Source organism: Carassius carassius, chromosome 8 (genome assembly GCF_963082965.1).
Source record: "Carassius carassius chromosome 8, fCarCar2.1, whole genome shotgun sequence".
NCBI classification, from domain to species: Eukaryota; Metazoa; Chordata; class Actinopteri; order Cypriniformes; family Cyprinidae; genus Carassius; species Carassius carassius.
In genome coordinates this window covers 31,273,647-31,280,744 of record NC_081762.1, presented here as the reverse complement: position 1 = coordinate 31,280,744, position 7,098 = coordinate 31,273,647, and the positions used below count along the sequence as shown (strand labels likewise).

Sequence of the window (7,098 nt, the reverse complement as noted above, 5' to 3'; positions counted from 1 at the left end):
GTCCTCCCTAACATCCCTCTACATGTTAGATACAGCCCCATTTTTAGGTCAATTAAGAGGCCAACTTGCATTCGTTAGCCTTTCACACTGTCTCGAGGACTTTGATTGCTTCCACGTTAGTTCATGTTCCTTCTTTTGTTGATGCTGGAATAGCTCTTTTCCCTTGGATTAGGGAAAGAAGGCTAGTTGGTCTAGGGGTATGATTCTTGCTTTGGGTGCGAGAGGTCCCGGGTTCAAATCCCGGACGAGCCCTTGTTCAGGTTAAAACGTGAAGCTTTATTGTCTCATTGCATTCACAAACATTATGGCGGGATGTCCAATCAGGCAGACATGGATGGCTAAGCCAGCGATCTGAGTTCGAATCTCGGTGGAGCCTGTGTGCTTTCTTGCCGCAGGAAAAGATAAAACAGCACTAGTTTGGCGATGGTGCCAGTGTTTGTGGCCCTGTGAGTAACAGCTGCACCAGTTAAGGTTCCATGGTGTAATGGTTAGCACTCTGGACTCTGAATCCAGTGATCCGAGTTCAAATCTCGGTGGGACCTATTTTGCCACCAGTTTGCGCAGGACCTTCTCGGTCTTGTTACGCCAGTATGCATGTGTATGGATTCTTGTATTATGTAGGCTACCTTGGAACACTCGGGTCATGCAGACAACTTCTCACCTCTTTTGCTCACACTGACTTAAAGTCTAAGGAAGCGGTTCTCAATTCTAGTCCTCGCTCCCCCAGGTCTGCATGTTTTGCATGTCTCTCTTTGTTAGCACACCTGATTCGGATAATCAGCTCATTAGAAGTGAGCTCCTAGTGATTGACATGGTCCCTACACAGTGTTCATTGCTCCCCACTCCCTGAGCAGGGGAAATCCGTCAAAGTATACTTCACTTTGGAACATTGGTTCACGGATTTGTGCTGCGCAACTTCTTCACACATGGAGAAGTGTGACATCCTTTACCTCTGTATACCTCGATACACCACTGTATTACTCACTATGAATTGAACATATACATACGCTTTGAACTTGAATCACGGAGGGCTGTCATGTGATGTCCAGTTCTCAGGGCACTTACGTTCGAATGGAACAAATGTCTGAAGCTATACAAGAAACTTACAAAATGTGAAGAGCAGGGGGCGCGAGGACTGGAATTGAGACCCGCTGGTCTAAGTGACATCTGACCGTTTCAGCTGTCCTCCCTAACATCCCTCTACATGTTAGATACAGCCCCACTTTTAGGTCAATTAAGAGGCCAACTTGCATTCGTTAGCCTTTCACACTGTCTCGAGGACTTTGATTGCTTCCACGTTAGTTCATGTTCCTTCTTTTGTTGATGCTGGAATAGCTCTTTCTTCTTGGCTTAGGGAAAGAAGGCTCGTTGGTCTAGGGGTATGATTCTCGCTTTGGGTGCGAGAGGTCCCGGGTTCAAATCCCGGACGAGCCCTTGTTCAGGTTAAAACGTGAAGCTTTATTGTCTCATTGCATTCACAAACATTATGGCAGTTTTTTTCCAATCAGGCAGTTATGGATGGCTAAGCCAGGCCGGTTAGCTCAGCTGGTTAGAGCGTGGTGCTAATAACGCCAAGGTCGCGGGTTCGATCCCCGTACTGGCCAGCTGTTTTTATTGTCTGGGGGCTCATCTCTGCTCTGCTCTTCAGTTCCGACAAAGAGTAGGGTGATCTCACTGAAATCACTGCTTGCTAAGCAGAGGTTTGTTGTAGCCGAAATAGCTCAGTTGGGAGAGCGTTAGACTGAAGATCTGAAGGTCCCTGGTTCGATCCCGGGTTTCGGCAACATCTCCCAAAATTTTTCATTTTTTGAGGCGGGCCATTGACAAAAAATCACTGGGTTCCAACCTCTCTGTATAACTGCTTCCCCACAACCAGAGAGCTATCTGTTTCCAAGTTGGCCTCCAACCAAGCAGTTTTGGTTCCATGGTGTAATGGTCAGCACTCTGGGCTTTGAATCCAGCGATCTGAGTTCGAATCTCGGTGGAGCCTGTGTGCTTTCTTGCCGCAGGAAAAGATAAAACAGCACTAGTTTGGCGATGGTGCCAGTGTTTGTGGCCCTGTGAGCAACAGCTGCACCAGTTAAGGTTCCATGGTGTAATGGTTAGCACTCTGGACTCTGAATCCAGTGATCCGAGTTCAAATCTCGGTGGGACCTATTTTGCCACCAGTTTGCGCAGGACCTTCTCGGTCTTGTTACGCCAGTATGCATGTGTATGGATTCTTGTATTATGTAGGCTACCTTGGAACACTCGGGTCATGCAGACAACTTCTCACCTCTTTTGCTCACACTGACTTAAAGTCTAAGGAAGCGGTTCTCAATTCTAGTCCTCGCTCCCCCAGGTCTGCATGTTTTGCATGTCTCTCTTTGTTAGCACACCTGATTCGGATAATCAGCTCATTAGAAGTGAGCTCCTAGTGATTGACATGGTCCCTACACAGTGTTCATTGCTCCCCACTCCCTGAGCAGGGGAAATCCGTCAAAGTATACTTCACTTTGGAACATTGGTTCACGGATTTGTGCTGCGCAACTTCTTCACACATGGAGAAGTGTGACATCCTTTACCTCTGTATACCTCGATACACCACTGTATTACTTACTATGAATTGAACATATACATACGCTTTGAACTTGAATCACGGAGGGCTGTCATGTGATGTCCAGTTCTCAGGGCACTTACGTTCGAATGGAACAAATGTCTGAAGCTATACAAGAAACTTACAAAATGTGAAGAGCAGGGGGCGCGAGGACTGGAATTGAGACCCGCTGGTCTAAGTGACATCTGACCGTTTCAGCTGTCCTCCCTAACATCCCTCTACATGTTAGATACAGCCCCATTTTTAGGTCAATTAAGAGGCCAACTTGCATTCGTTAGCCTTTCACACTGTCTCGAGGATCAAATCCCGGACGAGCCCTTGTTCAGGTTAAAACGTGAAGCTTTATTGTCTCATTGCATTCACAAACATTATGGCAGTTTTTTTCCAATCAGGCAGACATGGATGGCTAAGCCAGGCCGGTTAGCTCAGCTGGTTAGAGCGTGGTGCTAATAACTCCAAGGTCGCGGGTTCGATCCCCGTACTGGCCAGCTGTTTTTATTGTCTGGGGGCTCATCTCTGCTCTTCAGTTCTGACAAAGAGTAGGGTGATCTCACTGAAATCACTGCTTGCTAAGCAGAGGTTTGTTGTAGCCGAAATAGCTCAGTTGGGAGAGCGTTAGACTGAAAATCTAAAGGTCCCTGGTTCCATCCTGGGTTTCGGCAACATCTCCCACACTTTTCCCTTTTTTGAGGCGGGCCATTGACCAAAAATCACTGGGTTCCAACCTCTCTGTATAACTGCTTCCCCACAGCCAGAGAGCTATCTGTTTCCAAGTTGGCCTCCAACCAAGCAGTTTTGGTTCCATGTTGTAATGGTCAGCACTCTGGGCTTTGAATCCAGCGATCTGAGTTCGAATCTCGGTGGAGCCTGTGTGCTTTCTTGCCGCAGGAAAAGATAAAACAGCACTAGTTTGGAGATGGTGCCAGTGTTTGTGGCCCTGTGAGCAACAGCTGCAACAGTTAAGGTTCCATGGTGTAATGGTTAGCACTCTGGACTCTGAATCAAGTGATCCATGTTCAAATCTCGGTGGGACCTATTTTGCCACCAGTTTGCGCAGGACAATGTCTGAAATACTTTTCGGCACCTTTTAGTCCAAAAAAATTAACTAACGTAGAGAGCGTGGCCGCATTGCATCGATGCTCAGTCTGTCTCTTTAGGGCAGTGGTTCTCAAACCTGTCCTGGAGGCACCCCTGCCCTGCACATTTTTATTGTCTCCCTTATTAGACACACCCAAATAAGGTCTCGCGGTCTCTACTAATGAGCTGATGATTTGAAACAGGTGTGTTAGATGAGGGAAACATTCAAAATGTGAAGGGCAGGGGTGCCTCCAGGACAGGTTTGAAAACCACGGCTTTAGGGAACTGTGCGTAAAATGGCACTGTTTTGCAACCAATTTGCACAGGACCATGTCTGAAATACCTTTTGGCAGCTGTGAGCCCAAAAAAAGCTAACGTCGGAGTGTGGCAGCATTGCGTCAACGCTCAGTCAGTCTCTTTAGGGCAATGGTTTTCAAACCTTTCCTGGAGGCACCCCTGCCCTGAACATTTTGTATGTCTCCCTTATTAGACACACCCAAATCAGGTCTTGCAGTCTCTACTAATGAGCTGATGATTTGAAACAGGTGTGTTAGATGAGGGGAAATGCGAAATGTGCAGGGCAGGGATGCCTCCAGGACAGGATTGAAAACCACTGATCTAGGGATGTGTGAGTAAAAGGGCAGGAGCCAACTTGGAGAATGCGGGCATCGATCCCGCTACCTCTCGAATGCTAAGCGAACGCTCTACCATTTCAGCTAATTCCCCTGGCCTTTCAAGAATGACGAGCATAGCTGGGAATGACGGGTTTGATGCAAAGAGGCTGTCCCTCCTCTGGGCTTGCTCCTTTGCAATGGCCGAGATTATGTTGTCGAATTAACAAAGAGATTAAGCTTTTGTGTTTAAGGACCTTCTCGGTCTTGTTACGCCAGTATGCATGTGTATGGATTATTGTATTATGTAGGCTACCTTGGAACACTCGGATCATGCAGACAACTTCTCACCTCTTTTGCTCACACTGACTTAAAGTCTAAGGAAGCGGTTCTCAATTCTAGTCCTCGCTCCCCCCAGGTCTGCATGTTTTGCATGTCTCTCTTTGTTAGCACACCTGATTCGGGTTGAAACGTGAAGCTTTATTGTCTCATTGCATTCCCAAACATTATAGCTGGTTTTTTTCAATCAGGCAGACACTAATGGCTAAGCCAGGCCGGTTAGCTCAGCTGATTAGTGCGTGGTGCTAATAACGCCAAGGTCGCGGGTTCGATCCCCGTACTGGCCAGCTGTTTTTATTGACTGGGGGCTCATCTCTGCTCTGCGCTTCAGCTCCGACAAAGAGTATGGTGATCTCACTGAAATCCCTGCTTGCTAAGCAGAGGTTTGTTGTAGCCGAAATAGCTCAGTTGGGAGAGTGTTAGACTGAAGATCTAAAGGTCCCTGGTCTCTGAATCAAGTGATCCATGTTCAATTCTCGGTGGGACCTATTTTGCCACCAGTTTGCGCAGGACAATGTCTGAAATACTTTTCGGCACCTTTTAGTCCAAAAAAATTAACTAACGTAGAGAGCGTGGCCGCATTGCATCGATGCTCAATCTGTCTCTTTAGGGCAGTGGTTCTCAAACCTGTCCTGGAGGCACCCCTGCCCTGCACATTTTTATTGTCTCCCTTATTAGACACACCCAAATAAGGTCTCGCGGTCTCTACTAATGAGCTGATGATTTGAAACAGGTGTGTTAGATGAGGGAAACATTCAAAATGTGAAGGGCAGGGGTGCCTCCAGGACAGGTTTGAAAACCATGGCTTTAGGGAACTGTGCGTAAAATGGCACTGTTTTGCAACCAATTTGCACAGGACCATGTCTGAAATACCTTTTGGCAGCTGTGAGCCCAAAAAAAGCTAACGTCGGAGTGTGGCAGCATTGCGTCAACGCTCAGTCGGTCTCTTTAGGGCAATGGTTTTCAAACCTTTCCTGGAGGCACCCCTGCCCTGAACATTTTGTATGTCTCCCTTATTAGACACACCCAAATCAGGTCTTGCAGTCTCTACTAATGAGCTGATGATTTGAAACAGGTGTGTTAGATGAGGGGAAATGCGAAATGTGCAGGGCAGGGATGCCTCCAGGACATGATTGAAAACCACTGATCTAGGGATGTGTGAGTAAAAGGGCAGGAGCCAACTTGGAGAATGCGGGCATCGATCCCGCTACCTCTCGAATGCTAAGCGAACGCTCTACCATTTCAGCTAATTCCCCTGGCCTTTCAAGAATAACGAGCATAGCTGGGAATGACGGGTTTGATGCAAAGAGGCAGTCCCTCCTCTGGGCCTGCTCCTTTGCAATGGCCGAGATTATGTTGTCAAATTAACAAAGAGATTAAGCTTTTGTGTTTAAGGACCTTCTCGGTCTTGTTACACCAGTATGCATGTGTATGGATTATTGTATTATGTAGGCTACCTTGGAACACTCGGATCATGCAGACAACTTCTCACCTCTTTTGTTCACACTGACTTAAAGTCTAAGGAAGCGGTTCTCAATTCTAGTCCTCGCTCCCCCCAGGTCTGCATGTTTTGCATGTCTCTCTTTGTTAGCACGCCTGATTCGGGTTGAAACGTAAAGCTTTATTGTCTCATTGCATTCACAAACATTATAGCTGGTTTTTTTCAATCAGGCAGACACTAATGGCTAAGCCAGGCCGGTTAGCTCAGCTGATTAGTGCGTGGTGCTAATAACGCCAAGGTCGCGGGTTCGATCCCCGTACTGGCCAGCTGTTTTTATTGTCTGGGGGCTCATCTCTGCTCTGCGCTTCAGCTCCGACAAAGAGTATGGTGATCTCACTGAAATCCCTGCTTGCTAAGCAGAGGTTTGTTGTAGCCGAAATAGCTCAGTTGGGAGAGTGTTAGACTGAAGATCTAAAGGTCCCTGGCTCGATCCCGGGTTTTGGCAACATCTCCCACACTTTTCCCTTTTTTGAGGCGGGCCATTGACCAAAAATCACTGGGTTCCAACCTCTCTGTATAACTGCTTCCCCACAGCCAGAGAGCTATCTGTTTCCAAGTTGGCCTCCAACCAAGCAGTTTTGGTTCCATGGTGTAATGGTCAGCACTCTGGGCTTTGAATCCAGCGATCTGAGTTCGAATCTCGGTGGAGCCTGTGTGCTTTCTTGCCGCAGGAAAAGATAAAACAGCACTAGTTTGGAGATGGTGCCAGTGTTTGTGGCCCTGTGAGCAACAGCTGCACCAGTTAAGGTTCCATGGTGTAATGGTTAGCACTCTGAACTCTGAATCAAGTGATCCATGTTCAAATCTCGGTGGGACCTATTTTGCCACCAGTTTGCGCAGGACAATGTCTGAAATACTTTTCGGCACCTTTTAGTCCAAAAAAATTAACTAACGTAGAGAGTCTGGCCGCATTGCATCGATGCTCAGTCTGTTTCTTTAGGGCAGTGGTTCTCAAACCTGTCCTGGAGGCACCC

General features: G+C 47.3%; 13 non-coding genes across 13 annotated transcripts; all 13 read left to right on the top strand.

Annotated features, from left to right (window-relative positions):
• Positions 1–180: 180 nt before the first annotated feature.
• Positions 181–252, top strand: trnap-ugg (transfer RNA proline (anticodon UGG)). Its single transcript has one exon. It is a non-coding gene; the product is annotated as a tRNA-Pro (tRNA).
• A 218-nt stretch (positions 253–470) lies between these two features.
• Positions 471–542, top strand: trnaq-cug (transfer RNA glutamine (anticodon CUG)). Its single transcript has one exon. It is a non-coding gene; the product is annotated as a tRNA-Gln (tRNA).
• Positions 543–1,362: 820 nt separating this feature from the next.
• On the top strand, positions 1,363–1,434 carry trnap-ugg (transfer RNA proline (anticodon UGG)). Its single transcript has one exon. It is a non-coding gene; the product is annotated as a tRNA-Pro (tRNA).
• A 96-nt stretch (positions 1,435–1,530) lies between these two features.
• Positions 1,531–1,604, top strand: trnai-aau (transfer RNA isoleucine (anticodon AAU)). The gene has a single exon. It is a non-coding gene; the product is annotated as a tRNA-Ile (tRNA).
• A 106-nt stretch (positions 1,605–1,710) lies between these two features.
• Positions 1,711–1,783, top strand: trnaf-gaa (transfer RNA phenylalanine (anticodon GAA)). Its single transcript has one exon. It is a non-coding gene; the product is annotated as a tRNA-Phe (tRNA).
• Positions 1,784–1,918: 135 nt separating this feature from the next.
• Positions 1,919–1,990, top strand: trnaq-uug (transfer RNA glutamine (anticodon UUG)). Its single transcript has one exon. It is a non-coding gene; the product is annotated as a tRNA-Gln (tRNA).
• A 94-nt stretch (positions 1,991–2,084) lies between these two features.
• Positions 2,085–2,156, top strand: trnaq-cug (transfer RNA glutamine (anticodon CUG)). Its single transcript has one exon. It is a non-coding gene; the product is annotated as a tRNA-Gln (tRNA).
• Positions 2,157–3,010: 854 nt separating this feature from the next.
• Positions 3,011–3,084, top strand: trnai-aau (transfer RNA isoleucine (anticodon AAU)). Its single transcript has one exon. It is a non-coding gene; the product is annotated as a tRNA-Ile (tRNA).
• A 101-nt stretch (positions 3,085–3,185) lies between these two features.
• Positions 3,186–3,258, top strand: trnaf-gaa (transfer RNA phenylalanine (anticodon GAA)). Its single transcript has one exon. It is a non-coding gene; the product is annotated as a tRNA-Phe (tRNA).
• A 1,578-nt stretch (positions 3,259–4,836) lies between these two features.
• trnai-aau (transfer RNA isoleucine (anticodon AAU)) lies at positions 4,837–4,910 on the top strand. Its single transcript has one exon. It is a non-coding gene; the product is annotated as a tRNA-Ile (tRNA).
• A 1,406-nt stretch (positions 4,911–6,316) lies between these two features.
• trnai-aau (transfer RNA isoleucine (anticodon AAU)) lies at positions 6,317–6,390 on the top strand. Its single transcript has one exon. It is a non-coding gene; the product is annotated as a tRNA-Ile (tRNA).
• Positions 6,391–6,496: 106 nt separating this feature from the next.
• On the top strand, positions 6,497–6,569 carry trnaf-gaa (transfer RNA phenylalanine (anticodon GAA)). Its single transcript has one exon. It is a non-coding gene; the product is annotated as a tRNA-Phe (tRNA).
• A 135-nt stretch (positions 6,570–6,704) lies between these two features.
• trnaq-uug (transfer RNA glutamine (anticodon UUG)) lies at positions 6,705–6,776 on the top strand. The gene has a single exon. It is a non-coding gene; the product is annotated as a tRNA-Gln (tRNA).
• The last annotated feature ends 322 nt before the right edge of the window (positions 6,777–7,098 follow it).